The sequence below is a fragment of the Pinus tabuliformis genome, chromosome 8, assembly GCF_031772625.1.
Source record: "Pinus tabuliformis cultivar Carrire ecotype Pingquan chromosome 8, CPIR1, whole genome shotgun sequence".
Taxonomy (NCBI): Eukaryota; Viridiplantae; Streptophyta; class Pinopsida; order Pinales; family Pinaceae; genus Pinus; species Pinus tabuliformis.
In genome coordinates, this window is record NC_142294.1 from 1,228,804,764 (window position 1) to 1,228,823,187 (window position 18,424).

An 18,424-nucleotide genomic window follows, 5' to 3' on the forward strand; every position below is an offset into this window, starting at 1 on the left:
TTTATGACAGTGCTTATATGGATGAAGATCAAAATAGTGATCTTTCATATGGCTAACTCAGTCACAATGTTGGCATTTAACAACTTCTTGTTATTGTTGTGGAAGAGGTGCAAAATCTGGAATAGCTGAAGATGAACTGTCATGAAGGAATCCAGCACTCTAAAACTGAATGGGCTTTGAGTAATCTGGAATATGAAAGGACACCTCCTTGTCATATCCAAGACCTGTTCTATGCTTGTTATGGACAAGCTCTTCCCAAGGTCTGATGATGGACTTGGGAAGTGGAAACTAAACTTCTTCATCTGCATGTGTCTTTGCTTAATTGGGTACTAGATCTGAAACAACTGTAATATTATTGTCTTGTTGTTTAAGGGAGTCTGTTTCAATATTCTGACCAGAAACAGGTTCAGAATGATGACTCCGCTGCTGTAATTCTTCTGTTGTAGTTGAGATTCAAGCTCCAAAAGTCTATTTTTTTCTGTGTATTATGCAGACATGTTTTAATATCACAAAGAGTGTTCTTGTTGATTTTAACTGTGTCTTCGATAATAGATTGTACCAGAGTTTTTAGAAACTCTAATACACCATTAACTAGAGACATAACAAGTGCACCACTATTAAAATAAAAGTGTAATAGTTCTAATGGTAGGAAATGACTGAACTCTCCTCCAGAAAATACTGTTTTTAATTTTCAACTTTCTATCTTCATGATTAGATAAAAAACTGATTCAAAAAACTTCAATGCCAACTTCAATATACTATGTCGATACTTCATCTGAGCATATAAGCCAATGGCAGTAGAATAGGAAATATGGTGTAGCCAATGGAGGGTGTCTGCCTTATTTCTTTCTGAAATTTTGCTGAGTAGAAGGTGGAAACTTTCAGTCTAAGATGGCACTGGCCTATACCTATTATCGACAACAGATGTATGAGAAATATGTTAATCTTTATACTTAAACATATCCGGAATGAAACGATCGTTTGACTTGTATGACCGGAATTCAAATAAAATTTAATCCTTTTTTTAATAACATATCGGGTCACAACAGGTCCGTTAAACCACACACATGTTCATGCGTGATTATCATCCGATCAATCAACCAACGAATGGTCTTGATGACTTGAACTCAATGAGGTTTTAATATCGTTATATAAACCTTATCGCATCCATTTCTAACGTTAACCTGCACTCACTTTCGGAAGCAATATGTGTCCGATCACCCATTAAACGGATGGTCTGATCAATCTGAACCTTAAACTCCTTTTAATAACTACATCACGTCTGTTTAAAATGTTAACCTGCTTGCATGTTCTGATGCAATATGCGTCGATCTCCTCTGATCGGACGATCACCACTTTTCTGCAATTTTCGTCAATTTTAGCAGTCTGCCAAATTTCTTTCTCATCTGCCACTTTTACCTTGACTCCACTCTGCACTCTACAACCACAATACTCCTCTAGGCAGGTGATATTGATAGGGCAAAGGTTGACTTTGATGCTTCTGTAGAGTGGTGAAGCAGAACGCTATTGGGACTCAAATGCGTGGGCATGACGATATATGGATTCAAACTCACTAGTTTTAAAACATTTTGTCATTATGATCTACCATGATAATAATACCCATATCCAAAATGACACTCGGATGCTTTCCACAACAAAGAATGCTTTCAGCTGGAGACGAATCACCATACAATGCAACTTTTGACAATGATGCATCCTAAGCCACACATACCCACAGTATGCATATAAAATGCATGTCAATACATGTCCCAGGAATTTTAAATTCCATACTTAGTAAAACCTTCACAAGTCAAGGTTTAATTCTCCTACAATAAAATCTATGCGAAAACATTTGATTTAACTATCCAAAGTTTGGACCTTTATAAACCTTTGAGCAGAACCTTATAAATCCTTCATAATATTTGGTTAATTCTTACTACCCGTGCATATTAACCATACCATGGATTTTAAACTTTGGTTAAAACTCAACTTAACCATAATACATTAATCCTACTTATTTCTCATATAATAGAAATATTTCATAAACCACACTTAAACCTTATCTTTCCTCCATTCCACAAAACTTTGCACATATATCAATGCTCTCCTTAGCACATTAAATATTTGTTGTCGATCTCATTCCTCAATCCGATGGTTATCACGCAATAACTCGCGCCAACTACCCTGAGCCAATCTCCACCATTTATTTCTCCTACCCAAATCCAATGGTGATCGCGTAATCTCACGTGAAATCTTGCACGATGCATAACAAGTTAAGAGCGCGCAAGAAAAGTGGTTTTCTCTTTCCACCGTGTGCTACATGTCAACCTCTTAGGATAATCACGTGAAATTGTAGAATACCATTTACAGCTTTTAGGGCATGTGAGATACTGCTTACTGCCTACAAAGACCGCTCCATTATTCTGCACGTTTTCCACCCTTCTGTCGACACGTGCCTTGAAGTGATCCATCCATTTCTTAACTTAATCTCCTGTGATAAGATCTTCGTTGCTCATCTTCCATTAACCCTATCCATTGGTCCTACAGATCCAACGGTTATTGTGCACTATAGCTTGATTCGTTGGACCTCGAGCTGGAAGGATTTCTAGCCTCCAACAAAGTATCAATTCCACTTGTTCAGCTTCCTGGCCTGCTTAAGGGTTTCGGTCTTCACTTCGAGCTTCTTGGGAAGTCACCTATGGATGAGAAAGTCGCAGTCCATAGATCCTCTAATGTGGCAGTAGGGGCAACATTCATATAACTGGATGGTGTATATACTAATATGATTCAAGGCGACCATAGTCATATGATTCAAGGCGACCATAGTCACTATGTACAGTCATGGTGTACATGGTGAAATTATCAGTGCAATTGTGTTGGCATGTACATAATAATAGCAGTTCTATCTACAGGAATGCAAAACTGACATGCTCAGAGAGGCCACAACACAAGTGGCTCACATTGGAGTAGGGAAGGTGTACGCCCACTCTGATACCATGTTAAACACATGCATGGTGGCAACAGAATATTAAAGATAAGCATGAGAATATATTTGTTATTGACAATGATATACATTTATAGTACATTCATATGACCTTTGGTTTCGTATTCCAAGGTATCTTGGACTTCCTTAGACTATTCATCTTCCACACCAACCCTTAGAGGATTAGGTGTCCAACAAGATTTCATGTTGTAATCTATTGTTTCCTTGTTTAATTTCTATAGCATGCCATCGCAGAGAGTTATTCGGCAAGGGTTTGCTGCAGAGAATACTGGAAAAGGAATGGGGTCCTCTACTAGTCATGGTTCTTCTAAATCTTAGAGGGTTTTTAACATTTCAGGCTTCCTTTGCTCTAGCATTACCCGACATAACGAAGGCAAGCATTTCCTCATCTTTTCTAAATGAAATAAAGCAAATGTGTATATTTTAACTGTTAAATCCCTAATTCGCAAATTCTCACAACGTTTCCTTTTTTTATGTACAGGTGTTTGGGTCCTTTGTGGCCTCATGCAAGCAGTGCGATGAAGGTTCTAATGCCCCAAATTCCAAGTCTAAATCTAGGTGTCCCCATTTCTCTTAGGGAATTCCTCCCGTAAAATGATTGTTGTCGTGCTCTCAGAAGTGTTGGGGTTTACAGTTAGTCACTACTCCAGTTAATCAGACTTGTCCGTGTTAGTTTCGACTGTCCAGGACTTACCTTGTTCCTTTCTTTTGTTATTTTTCTCCTGGTACCAATGGCGCATGCACCCATTTACTATTATGCCATATCCTTTAAAACAAATGGAACAATTGTTGAGGTTATCGACCTCCTTTAAATTTTATTGTGTGATTTATGTTATCCGCTTTGTCGGACTAGAGTATTGTTTTAAACATTATGGCTCAGTTTTTCCACTCAACTTTGAATAACTATGTTTACTGTAATTTCCCTTATGTCATGGGTAAAAGTTGTTTGAAACTGAAATCTTTAATTTATTTACAACAATTTGTTTTCCTTGGTTTTGTTTAGTCGGTAAATGTATGTGCTATACACTTTCTCTCCTATTTCAATTCAAATGTTTTAGTAAGGCACTGAGAAGATTTAGTTTCTGACTCTAGCTTACTAGATAGACTCATTATCTTTCAATTCAGTACCCTATTTCGATAAATACTAAGGGTTAGAAATTGCTTCTAGTTGGCTAGTCTCAGTTTCATTACCCAGTTAGATTTGCATGTCCAGAATAGTACTACAATTAACTTCTTTCATGCATTTCACAAAATTGATTGTATTCTTTTAGAATGGTTCTTCATTCATTTAATACCTAATGTATGTTACTCAATTTTTGTTTACTGATTACACTATTTGTAACAATACAGAAATGGTCCACTCAGAACCCAGTTTATTTTCTCTTTTATCATTCATACAAACTAAAGTCATTGTTATTTAATACAATATTTAATACTGTTAACTAATACTATTATTTAAATCTCTATAATTTAATACCCCACAATATTTATTTGATACAGTATTTCACAGCTTTAAATAAGCAAGCCAAAACTGCTAATTCTTTTATTTACAGTCACACATGCAAATCCATTCAGAACTTCACAATTACTTATTTGTTACTTCCGTGGCCTGCGAATCATCAGGGTGAGAAATGATCCTCCCAATCGCGAGGGCGGTTGTCCTACTACACCTCTCCCTTGAGCTAGCTTCCCCCAGATAGATTTTTGAGACAAATATTTTATACTTTCTTTTAAGCCATCTCGTCACTACTAGACTTAGAAAAGAATCTAAGTTAGAGCTCCAAATGGATTCTACTAGCTCACCATATTTTTTGACTTTCCTTCCCTATCAGACTCAATTCCTCCTTTCCGCCTCAGGTTCATCGTACTCTTTTGGCCCTTTTTTGGGGAGGTTTTTATTTCCAAGAAGGAATCTGAGTAGGTAACTACCCATAACTGTCCAACTTCCTGGGGTATGCTTACTCTAACATTGCTCCACAACCATAGTTCATAAAAAATAACAATGTTATATTATAAACAAAACCAAAACATATATTTTATGAATATTATCCTTGTCTTTAGCCATATTCGCTGGCAACATCCGATACCAATTTTAAACTAAATTAATTAACAAATCACCTTCCCCAATTACTAGGGGTCATCGCATCTTCCCCTCCTTGATTGGAACATTATCCCTAGTGTTCGATTTCCTCAAAACATGTCTAGGTAAGCTTGTTGCATGACTTTTTCATCCTCCTAGGCGGCCTCTTCCAAGTTGAAGTGCTTCCATTGCACCTTAACCTGGGGGATATCTCGTCTTTGTAATATTGTTTCTCTCTGATCGAGAATACGTAGGGGTTTGACCATGACCTCCTTCTCCAGTTCAACTTGCATCCAACACATTTAGAATTAGATTTATATTTTATATGACTACCAAAAGTCGAAAGAGAAAAGAAATCTTAAATTTTATTACTTTACTTGAACATCTTGCCATTGAATTATGTGGCTAGGATCATGTGTATATTTCTTAAGTAAAGATACATGGAATAAGTTATGAACATGAATACACCCAGGTAAATCTAGCTGATAAGTTGCTAGACCAACTCGTGCAATTATCTAAAAAGGACCTGTTGTAGCGGCTACAACCACCCTCCAAAATTTTTCCTTAGCTTCATGTTGGAGCCTTCCTACCAACCATCCCTAGCAGCATGTCTTGCACTGTTCAAGTACAAATGCTTTAGTTGATTTTCAATGGATTACCAACCTATGCTTGTCAACTTGTTTGCATGCCACCGACATGCTGACACAACGAGACTTAGTCATTTTCTAGTTGTGATGCTCACCTAGGAAATTGCACAATTCTAGAGGGGAACCAACCTACCCTCTAGAAATTGTACAATCAATCTGGGTTGCCTGGTGGGCTCTAGAAATTGCACAATCAGTCTGGGTCGCCTGGTGGGCTCTAGAAATTGCAATCCATTCAACCAACCTTCCCTCTGAAAACTACACAGTGCAGCCCAACACTGGGCTTCATCTCAAAAATTGCGCAACTATGGCTGATAGCTAGGGCTTCAGTTCAGAAATTGTGCAATGCATGAGGGAAATCCATACTTGCTCAACTCAAAAACTACGCAAATGTCTTTCATAGGCTTGCAGACTGTTACATGTGCTCCCAGGTTGACAGTCCCTCTAGGACTGAGCAATCTTGATTTGCATGCATAGGTTACTTTTTCCTGAAAAAGCAGAAAAGAAGAAAGCAAAAAGCATCCCTAGATTTTAGGGATCCATTTTTAGCAGTTCTAGGTTACATGCAAATCAGAAGAGACTGAAATTTACAGGTCAGAAGAGGCCAACATACTACATTCAAGGTGTAAGTTTGATCTTATGATGTGGAGGTAGATTTGAAGCCAACAGAAATGGTTTGACTTTGAAAAGAGTAAGGTCCTCAAGAAGAATTCTGACATGGTCTTGGAGGGGTCATTTTGCAAGGGCATAGGCCTTGGAATTCTTCAATTGAAGTTCTATAAGAAGAGAAGATCTGTTGTGGGCTTTCCTCTCAAGTGGAGAGGTTTTGGCACTGGCTTACTTCTTATATCTTGTGTCCTCTTGTATCATTTTTGTTAATTATTTTGGTCAATGTTTGATTATAATAACACTAATTATAATTAAGTAAAATAAGAAACTAATCAAGTCAAGTAAAATACATCACAATCAATTATTAAAGAAATGAGAAATCACCTAATATAGCTACCCTAGATTTCTCAAAATGGTATCGGAGCTAAAGTGACAAGAAAAGGAAAGGTAGCTTGAATAAGGACCATCAAAAGGAATATCAAGAAAGTTCAAGGAATAAAAGAGGACATTGAACCATCAAGAAGGGATTCATAAGGGTCGAGCATTCTAAGGAGTATCAAGGAAGGAACTAAGGAATATCATAGAAAAACCCTATCTCAAGCTCTAGCAAAGTATAAGAAGTGGGAGATAAGTGCTCAAAGAATCCATATATAATTAATCAAGGATTCTCTCATCCCTTACGTAGAAAAATTGGCAAAGTCAAAATACATCTATGAAAAGTTGGTATAATTATTATTTGTAAGCACTGAGGAGAAGTGGAAGAAGCCCATGTCATGAAGAAGTGGAAGAAGCTGAGAAGAAGAAATCAAAGGAGGAAGTGAAATATATTTACTATGAATCAGATAATCTCCTTCACTTAGTTCTTTTCAACTTTTTGTGAAAGATAACTATCATTGTAAGTATTATAGGATGCATAATATTAGGAGATGGAATCATATTAGAAGAATATGATTGAAGAAAGAGCTCATGCCATCATTATAGAAGCTTGAAAGGATAGTTGAAGTAGAATTCTACATGGATGTAGAATACATCATAGAAAGGAAGTAGCTCTTGGTAACCTCATTAGTATATATGGTTGAAGGAAATTCATCTAGCATGATAGAAGAAAAAAATTCATCATACATTTTCATCATTAGAAAGGAGCATTTGCAAGATGACGATAATCAAGATCCTCTGTTGGAATATTCATTAGAAGGTTCACCTCTATTTGAAGAAGAAATTGTCTCACTAATCATTCCACCTTGTGTGGGATCCATTTTTTAGAAGAATAATGGTATGGTGACAAAGGAGTGCAACATGGTTGAAGAACTTTTGAGTAAGGAAAGGAAGTTGTTGAAGGAAGTCTATATGACCAAAAATGAGAAAAGAGGTATATATATGTTTGATAAATTAATTCACGTCATCATAGGTAAATTCTCTACCTCCTAAGTATGATCAAAGAAGAAGGATCTCTTCCTTTAGAAAGATGAATGAAGGCATATTTCACACATTGATAAGATAAAATCAACATAGTATGTCCTCACATGGTATATGAGGTGGTTGACAAGATGAAGGAACTGTGTATAGAAGTTCCTGGGAACAATATGTGAAGATAGGAAGAGGAGTTCATTAGAAATGAAACTATGGTTACAGGATATAAGAAAAAGTGATCAACATCTGATGACTAAAAGAATTGGATAGGACATCTCCATGGAGAAGAAGATGTTGATATAATCTGTAAAGGAAGGAGACCCTTGACATTTAATGTCTTGGACATTTTTTATGAATGTTCAGGATGTTGATGTTGCAAGGAAGTAAATATCATGATGAAACACCATCATAAAAGGTAAATTTGATTTGATGTTCATTTTGATTTTTTAATAACATCTAGTTGGGTTGAAACAGGTCTACCGAAAGAGATTTGTAGATGTCACCTACAACCAAGAACGGATGGAATATAGTGAAAGTGACATGAATTGAAAAAGGTAGTTGGATGAAGAAAACCTAGATGTGGAATAGAAGATCACTTTTCGATGAAGAGAATAATGACATGATTGACATGGCTTGTGATAGAAAGTGATGGATGACTGGTGCCCTGTAAAGAAAACCTAGAAGATAAAGGATCCATAATGATGAATATGAAATTCATGGCATCAAAAGGAGGATCTCTACAAGCAACTGAAGGTATCATGATCTCCACCAAAGAATAGAGAGATGGTGTTGGAATCAAGTCCCTAGTTAAGAGGGAGCTTGGACAAGTCCCTGTATAAGAGTGAGTTTGGGTATATTCCTTTTATAGGAATGAATATGTCTTCCCTATTTGAGAGGGAGAGATAGAAACATCATTCTTATATTCATATTGTGAAGAAATAATGGAGGATTGGGTAAGCATCTAAGATTGATTCTGATATTCTTTGAGGATGTGGTAGGGCATCTAATAGGAAAGAGTAGTCGAAGATGAAATTCCTTGAGGATGTGTTATTCCATGATAGCAATTTTCATAAAATGACATGCCATGTGAACACTCCGGTGGGGTATGTGCCTTGACTGACAATGATGATGGTGTATGTCAGTCAGTGGTCTCACCATCATTGTGCTCTAATATTTTGGAGAGAGAGATTTGTTAAGGCCTTGCTATGTGAGAATGCTAGTTAGTATGATGAGATGCTCTGGCATAAGCCAAGGAAGTAACTTATGAGATGCCTTACCTACCTAACTCTTCTTATGAGAATTCTTTAGTTTGAGAATGCCCGAGTACCTTTCATGGATTAGGAATACCACCCTAGTTAAGAGGAAGTGCTGAAATACGTAACTAGGTTCGGTCTTCATAATGACATATGTAGTCATGACTTTATGTATTTTTTGTAAATATAAAAATAAAATTAATTATTGTCTTTCTTTAGGCCTGGGTTTCATGATAAGGAAAATTTATTTTTATAGGTCAAGCGCCCATTGAGTGCTTCTAGGGCTTGTCATAAAGTATACAAGTCAATTGAGTCATTGTCATGTATGGAAGACCCTCTTAGGCATGTTACATATTGTGAAGGAAAATAGAGTCAACGACCCTCCAAGGCCTTCTCAAATGTGCAAAGAATAATTCGGCCTTCAAACGAGCAAGTCGGCCTAATAATAATAATAATAATAATAATAAGGTCTAATTTGTGTGGATCTCATTGTTTTACAGAGAGGGGATCCATCTCCACAAACAAAATTGACTACTAATGTTTATGAAGGAATAATACTCTACTCCCTTTGGACTTGAACATGTTACCTCAACGGACATATGTTGTTAAGTACACCCAATTAAAGTATATAACCACATAATTAAAAAAACAATAATAATAATATTAGTATTTTAAAAATCTAATATATTATTTTATAATATTATTTTTCTGGTAGTGATGATCATTATTTATCAAGATGAGAATCTAAATTTAAAATATACTAGCACAACCACATTAGTAAATGTAGTTGATATACCCCTAAGACATCATTTTCCATCATTTATAAACCTTATTAGAAATATTATAAAAAGAAGTTATGTACAAATCCACTAATAACCTATAAAAATAAACTAAACTATTTGGTCGACAAGACAATATCTCTCCATATTAAATTGTAAAAACCTCTTGACATACACAAATACTATATCTAAATCTCATAAACTATAAACTTATATTAAACTATAAATTTTGAAAAGGAAAAAAATAAAAAACTTAATAAATGAAATAATTAATATATTTAAAATTAAAATAAATATAACGTAATGTTAACTAATACATTCTTATTTGAAATAAAATCTAAATTTACAACTGATGATGTACTAAATAAACAATAATTCATTATACTTTTAAAGAGTTATTTTACCTTCAATAAAAACCTTGAAGGTATTGTTTTCATAATCCTACCTGATCAAACCTAATTAGAAAATCTTAATGATGGAAATACCGAAAGCTACATGAAATTGGAATTCAAATTTATGGGCCTTAAAATTGAAGCTGACGCTGATTATCTATTCTTATTGCAAACAAAATATTGATAATTCATGGACAAGCAGTCGAAGACATTACTCATGAAATAAAAAAATTTGAAATGTTCTCGTGGATTATGAAGTGGAAAAAGAAATAGAACGAGGTAAAAAAGCATCGAAAATGCAAGTATATTAAAAGAAAAATGTCAAAATCTTAAGTCGAATGTTGCTCAAGTGTTAATTGTGATTCTCGGAGAAATCTTAAGCTTCTTGTATAATACAAGATATCAAATCGCTCTGACAAGATTTAAAAAAATAAAAAAATGAAACGATGATTTCAATTCCTACATGATTTACACACGGTTGTCTAGATTTCAGGCGCAAATTGTTTGTCCGAATTCCTTATATTTATTATATTTTTATAATTATTTTTTAATAAATTAGAGATAATATTTTTATTAATTATTTTTTAAGAAATAACTATTAGCATTATTTCTATATTGTACTTTTTATCAATTAATTTTTGACCCATAAATATAGAAACAAAATAAAATAAAAAAATAACCGAAAAGATATTCACATATCTTATATATTTATCTGTTGCTATTACATCATGTATTAGACTAAAAATATCAACAAAATATCAAATCTTAGCCATTAATAACTTAAAAATTAATTCCAATATAGACAATACTTTCAACCTAATTAATTTTATATTTCAGATATTATTTAAAATATATAAAAACAAACAATTAATTATATATATAGGGTTTTATTAAAAGTTATTTGATATTAGAGTGCGAATCTGCTTCTGCTTGGCTAAGAGCTCGTCTTCCTCGGACGTAAGGAAACAGGTTAACGGCCCAAGACCCAGAGGCATCTGGCAGGAGTGAGAGCCTGCTCCCGATTACGGACCACCAGCAGGGTTATGCCAAGTGGCGTGGTTTTCCTATTTAACAGTGATGAGTCAAACCCAGCATTCGCGGATAGCAGCCAGAGATGGCTGTCCTCACTGTTGGTTTGACACCTGAGTTGATAGGTTTTACCACCTTCGGAAAAAAAAATAATATTTTACCGTTGTAAAAAACAAACTCAAAAAGCAATAAAAGCTAAAGGCCATGTGGGAAAAGGATATAAAGCTAAAAAGTGGTGGTATGTGCTTTAGATATCTCCCAGAGTCGAATGATCATGAAGGCAAAGATGGATATGGCGGTGTAAAAAAGATCGTTTTAGTCAAACCAGCCTGAGATTGGCACTCCACTGTTGGATGAACCAACTTTAATGAGCATCCGTTTAATGGTCGACATAAATCGAGTTTTTGGTGTAATGTGAGGGTTATTATGGTTGATTTGATCCAGTAGGGAGTTAATTAAGTTTTGTAGAGTCGAATCAAGATGTTTTTTTTTTATTTTTTTTCTATTTTTTTATAAATTGGTTATCTAAAAATAATTATGGTTTAAACATAATTTAGATATGTAGTTGAGTTTGGTAGAGTTTGATCAGGAAATTTCATGTAAATTTTTTCCGATTTTTCTAATTAGGTTTTGTTAAAAATATGGTTTAAATTTATAATTTGAATATAACTAAAAATATGTTTTATTTTTAAATTTACATGATCTATCAAAATTTGTAATAACAAAATCATTAAAGTATCCCATACCAAAAGGTATGTTTATATGCATAATTAAAAAAAATTAAAAGAACAAACTAACTTATAAGCTTTTTATAAATTAATATTATTATTTTTTTAAATTTACAGTGTTATAAATATTTGTAATAGTAAAATCATTAATGTGTTTAATATTAATAAAGGGTTGGCCTCATTGAAAAAATAAAAAGAATTAACTAAATTATAACTTTATTATAAATTGTTAATATTATGTTTATTATTAATTACAAAGAGAATTAATTTATATTAATGTATAAATTAAGCATATACATATTTAAAAATAATATGAAACAAAGTTCTTAACTATGGAGATTCAACCCCATTTTACCTTACAGATCGTCACCACCTCAACCACAGAGACTTACTGAAACTATAGAAATAATGACAATTTCCAAACTTTTTATTTTGTGAATAATATTAAAAATATTCTAGAATATTTTATAGAAATTAGATCCACCATGTCAACCACTAAGACTTACTCTGAAAATAAAAAATTAAAAAATAGAAAGAATTAAATTAGTAACAACTTCGTGACTTTTTATTTTGTTAATTATATAATGTCTTTAAAATTAATTAAAATATTATTTATTTAACTTTATATATGTGTAAATTATAAGTGTAGTTATTTAAAATATGTTTTTAGAACAATACATGTAACACATTAAAAAACCCATACTATATTTTAACTTTAACTCCTCAGATTAAAGAAATACTCGTGAGATTAAGGAAATTAAAGATATAAATCTTAAAATTTACTCCATAATATAGAGTACGTATAACCCTTAAAAAGTCCATAATAAGAATTGTTTTTGGGGAAGACTTCCCATTTGAAGTAAAATACTATAGTTATATTATTAATATAAATTAAGATTTAGATCATTTACATATTAATCAAAACATAGTTGATGCAAACAGAGATGGCACCAGAGATGGCGTGGCTATGACAACTTTTAGTTTTTTTTGTTCGTCGAGCTTTTTCACAGCGTTTGTTTTTACCGTTACCATTTTGAGTTACCGTTTTGTCCCAAACGGCTCCATAGATGAACTTACCGTTTTGGTTCCAAACCGCTCCATAGATGACGTGGCTATCAGCAATGAAATTTGACTTACCATTTTGGTCTCAACGGCTCGCTAGGCTAGATGACGTCGCTATCCCAGTTTTTTCACAGCTTTTGTTTTTATGAAAGCTTTTTCACAGCTTTTGTTTTTTTTCAATTGAATTAAAGTAAATAACTCTACTGCTTGCATTATTTGATCCACTCTCTGCCCTTCATGTTGCTGTGTACTCACTTTTTCTTTGTTGCTTTTGCTGTAATCTATATATAGTCTTTTGAGATTGCAGTTATTTGTTAAATGTAAGCCCTGAGAGGCAGAGACGGATGCCAAAGGTCACCGTAGAATTGAGCATGTAATACTATTATCATTGGGCTGCCTCTGACGTGATGGGTGGTGTCGGAAATACTATACTATCATTGGGTGCCTCTGAAATTCAATTCTCTTCAGATATTTCTGTTTTGATTTAGATTACATACTTGTGTAAGGTGCCTCTGATTCGGCAAATGCGTGGGTGGTTTTCATGATCGATTTGGCACATGCTTTGATGGGTTTGCAACTCAATTAAACAGAGGTTTTATACGATGCTTTTGCAATTCAATTAAACTTCAGAGGATTTATTTGATGGTTTTGCAATTCAATTGAACTCTAGAGGATTTATTTGATGGCTTTACAATTCAATTGAATTAAACAGTAGAGGATTTATATTTGTTTATGTTTCGATTTACAGGAAGCGATCGACCAGTGCGCCCTGCTTTTTCATCGCCTTGCGGAACAGGGGATGTGCCTCCTAACATGGTTGATGTGACAGGTTATCAATTCATTTCGTGCTTCCAATTTTGGTTTAAAGGAAGCACCGCTATTTTTTATATATTTGATAGTGATTTCGCTGCAAATAAGATGCATGTTTCGTTTAATGGCATGGGTGATATATGTTAATTTCATTTTCCAGTGCATGTAATTTTTTGGGGTTTGACAGGTCAGAGAAATGCGGATACCAATTCGTAGAATGTTATACTGATTAGGTGATTGATTTTACACGGCAAGTAATTAAGATTTTTTTAACAAAATAAACCAACAACGTGAAGTTATTTTAAAATTTTGTAAGTGTATCAGATTATTTCATTTTTTGATTTTAAAGGTTTTGTTTACTATAGAATATCTCATTATTGTTATTTTTCTTTTCTTTAAAATTGAATGACCCTCACTTTCTTTCTTTTTTTTTCCTGAAAATTTTAATTGCCCATCAAATTGAACTACACTTCCTTTCGTTCTTTTTCCTGAAAATTTAATATGCACATCTTTATCTTAATTCTTACTTTTATTGTTTGGATTTACAAGTAATTGGTTTATGCAATTTATTTTCTTTGGTTGCTTTTAAAGGACCAGCTCCCACAATTTGCAGGTATTTATGGAGATCATGCAGAGGGACGTTCAGTTGTTCGAGATTAATGTACTATATACGGCCAACAACCATGACCAAACTTTCGGTTTCAATGTACTATGTACTATATACAGCCAACAACCCCTGACCAAACTTTAGCTGTTCAAGAAAACGAAAAGCTTGCAGCTGAGCATGAGGAGGATTGATCTACGAATCAATTAGTTAAAGTAAGTAATTGAAGTTTTCTTAGTTTCATGCAAATGCACAGAAATAGCTTCCTTCCAGCACTTCTTTTTTACATTGACTTTATCGTACCCAACCCACCCATCGTTTTTCTTATTTTTATTTTAGCAAAAAGTAGGATTAATTTAACTTCGGCTAAGAATTTATTCCATGATATTTCTTACTGTATAAGAAAACTATAGTTCTTTCGTTTAGATGCATTTGACGAAAATTGATTTTCAGATTATTTATTAAAATTAGTAGTGAGAGTGATGATGTTATATATATATATATATTATTTTCAATATTTATATAAATAATTTTATATGGAGTTTTAGATAAATCTTTTTGGGTTTCCATTAGGGAAGGGAAAGAGGGATCAACATATTTGTTTTGTCAATCTTGGGTTACACATAGTGAGTTAAAGAGGGGGCAACACACCCACATTGTGATTCTTGGGTTAGAGAGAGAGGGAAAGAAGAGGGGAACAAAACAAAGAGAAGGTGGGGTGTGTACAAAGCATGCATGGTAGGAAATAAGAGGAGGGAATAAAGGGAGAGAGAGAGACAAGGAGTATGAGATAGATATGGAGAGAAGAAGAGGGATGGATGGAGGGAAAAACAAAAATTTGGAGTAGGATGGAGGGAGACAAAGGAAGCGAGGGAGGGGTAATGAGGGGAGGAGAGAGAGAGGGAGAGATAGAGAGAGATGGAGATGGAGATAGAGGGAGAGGGAGGGAGGGAGAGAGAGAGAGGGATAGGAAGAAGGAGAGGGAAGGAAGTGAGAGAAAGATAGAGGGAGAGATAGAAGGGGAGGGAGGGAGACGGAGAAAGAGAAAGGGATGGAGGGTGGCAAGGAGGAAGAGAGAGATAGAGAGGGATAGTCAAAAGGAGAGGGAGGGAGAGGGGGAGAGAGAGAAGAGGAGGGAGGGAGAGAGAGAAGGGGTGGGAGGTGGGGAGCAAGAGAGACAGAGAGAGAATAGTTGTTGGGGGTGCCAAAGGGAGGGAGAGAGAGAGAGAGAGAGAGCGGGGGCAAAGGGAAGAGGAGGGAGGGGGAGAGAAAGGGGGCAAAGGGAGGGAGAGTGAGAGAGATTGAAACAAAGGGAGAAAGGGAGTGGAGGGGAGAAAGGGAGAAAGGGGGAGGGAGAAGGGGGTAGGGGGAGGGAGAAGGGGGTAGGGAGAGGAAGAGAGAAGGGGGGAGAGAGAGAGAGTAGTTGTGGGGGGATCCAAAGGGAGGGAGAGCGAGAGTGGGGGAGAAGGAAGAGGAGGGAGGGAGAGAGAAAGGGGGCAAAGGGAGGGAGAATGAGAAAGAGGGAAACAAAGGGAGAGGGAGTAGAGGGGAGAAAGAGAGAAGGGGGGCGGAGGGAGGGAGAGTTAGAGAGAGAGGGAAATGAAGGGAGAAAGAGAGTGTAGGGGAGGGAGAGAGGGTGGTGGAGAGATATGGAGAGAAAAAGAGTGGTTGGACGGAGAGTCAAAAGGGAAGGAGAGAGAGAGAGGGAGACAAAGAGTGATTGGGAGAGGGAAGGAGGGGGGTGAGAGTGAAAGTGAGGGATAAATAAAAAGAGATAGGGTAAGGGTGTAGAGGAGGGAGAGGGAGAAGGGGATAGAGGAAGGGAGGATGGGAGAATAAGGGGGACAATGAGTGAAGGAGAAATAAATAAGGGGACAAAGAGAGGGAGAGGGAGTGAGACAGTGAAAGGGTGGGAGAGAGAGTGGGGGAGAGAGATAGAGGTAGAAAGAGAGTGGGGGATGGAAAGAGGGAGAGAGTGAGTGAGGGATAGGGGAAAGAAGAGGGAGGGACAAGAGGAGGAGGAGGGAGAGTGGGATGGGAGGAGAGGGAGAGAGTGACAAAGGAGGAGGATAGGGAGGTAAGGAGAGGGACAAAGAAAAGAAGAGGGAGAGAGAGAGAGAGTGAGGGAGCAAGGGTAGGGGGTTGGATGGGTATCGAGGAGTGAGGGAGAGGGAGTGGGGGAGAGAGAGATAGAGGTGTAGATTAAAGTTGGAGAGAGTCAATGTTAGATAGAGGGGATGGAGGGAGAGTGAGAAAGAGAGAGGGGGAGAGAGAGTAGGGAGATTAAGAGGGATGGAGAGAGGTACTAAGGGGGTTGGGAGATAGAGTAAGGGAACGATTGAAGGAGAGTGAGAATAGGGAGGAGGAGAGAGATATGAGAGAGGGAGAGAGAATTAATGGGGGAGAGAGAGAAGGATAGTGAAGGAGAAGGAGAGGAAGTATAAAAAGATAAAGGGTTGGAGAGGGGAAGAGTGGGGGGGGATGGTGAGAGAGAGAGAGAGAGAGGAAGTGAGTGTGAGAGGGATAGAGAGAGGAGAGGGAGTGAGGAAAGTGAGGTAGGGACAAGAAAAGAGAGAGAGGAGGATGATGGGGAAGGAAGGAGTTGGAGAGAGATAGAGGGAGAGAGGGGGGGGTGGGGGTTGGAGAGTGACATGCGGAGGAAAAGGGAAGGAGAGAGGAAGGAGAATTTGGATGGGGGGAGGAAGAGAGTGCGAGAGGGTTAGCAAGAGAAACATAGTCATTGGGAGATTAAAAGGGGGAGGGAGGGAAGGAGAGAGAGATGGGAGGTGGAGGGAGAGGGAGAGATAGAGCAGGGGGTTATAGGGAGATAGAGTGGGGGTGGTAAAGGAGCGAGAGGCAGAGGGAGAGAGAGCAAGGGAAGAGGGGGGATGAGGGGGAAGGAGATAGAGGGATAGATGAGATAGGGAAAGAGAGAGAGGGAGAGACTAGATATGGGATGAGAGAAAATGAGAGATGAAAGAGGAAGGAAGAACTAATGGGAAAGAGAGAAGGAAGGGAGTAGAGAGAGTGATAGGGTGGAAGAGAGAGAACTTGAGAGGAGGAGGGAGGGAATAAGGGGGAGAAAGAGAGGGGGGGGTGGGGGGAGGTGAATAGAAGGGGAGAGAGAGTGAGGCATGGGGAGGAGGAGGGGGAGGGAGCAAGGTAGTGACGGGAGAGAGAGAGAGAGAGAGAGAGAGAGAGGGGGGGGGGGGGGGAGGAGAGAGAGGGGGGGGGGGGGGGGGAGGAGAGAGAGAGGGAGCGGGTAGTGGGAGGTGGAAAAATAAAGAGAGAGGGAGAGAGGGAGAGAAAGGTGGGGACAAAAATGGGTAGGGAGGGATGGATAAAGAGAGACACGGAGGGAGGGAGAGAGTGAGAGAGGGAGGAAGGTGGAGGGAGATGGAGAGAGACTGGGATGGAACAAAAGAGAGAGGTGGGGCAAGGGAGGAGCAAGGCAGTTGGGACAAAGATTCAACACGACAGAGAAAGGGATATTGAAGGGGGTAGGGAGATAGATACAACGAGGAAGGGATGGAAAGAGGTAGAGATAGATAGAGGGGGAAAGGGAAGGAGGGAGAGAGAGGTGGAATGGAGGGAGAGAAAGGAGGAGAGAGAGAGGATGTGAGGGACAAGGACAGAGGAAGGCATGAAGATAGAGTGTAGGGTATGGGGAGAGAAGGAGGGAGGAACAATGAGATAGAGAGAGAGAGAGAGATGGTACATAGGGAGAGAGAGTGGGAGTGAGATAGAAAGGAAGGGGGGAGGGTAGGAGAAATAAAGGGAGAGAGAGGGATAGGTAAAGGGGGAGAGATATAGAGGAGGAGGGAGTAAGGGAGGAAGAGAGAGAGGGATGGTAGTAGAGATATAGGGAGGTGGAGAAGTAGAGGAAGAGGGGTAGAGCGAGAGAGAGAGAGACATGAGGAGGAGGAGGAGGAGGAAGATGAACATGAACATGGGGAGGGAGGGCAAGGGATAGGGTGAGAAAGTTAGAGACTGATTGATAGAGGGAGGAAGGGAGAGAGA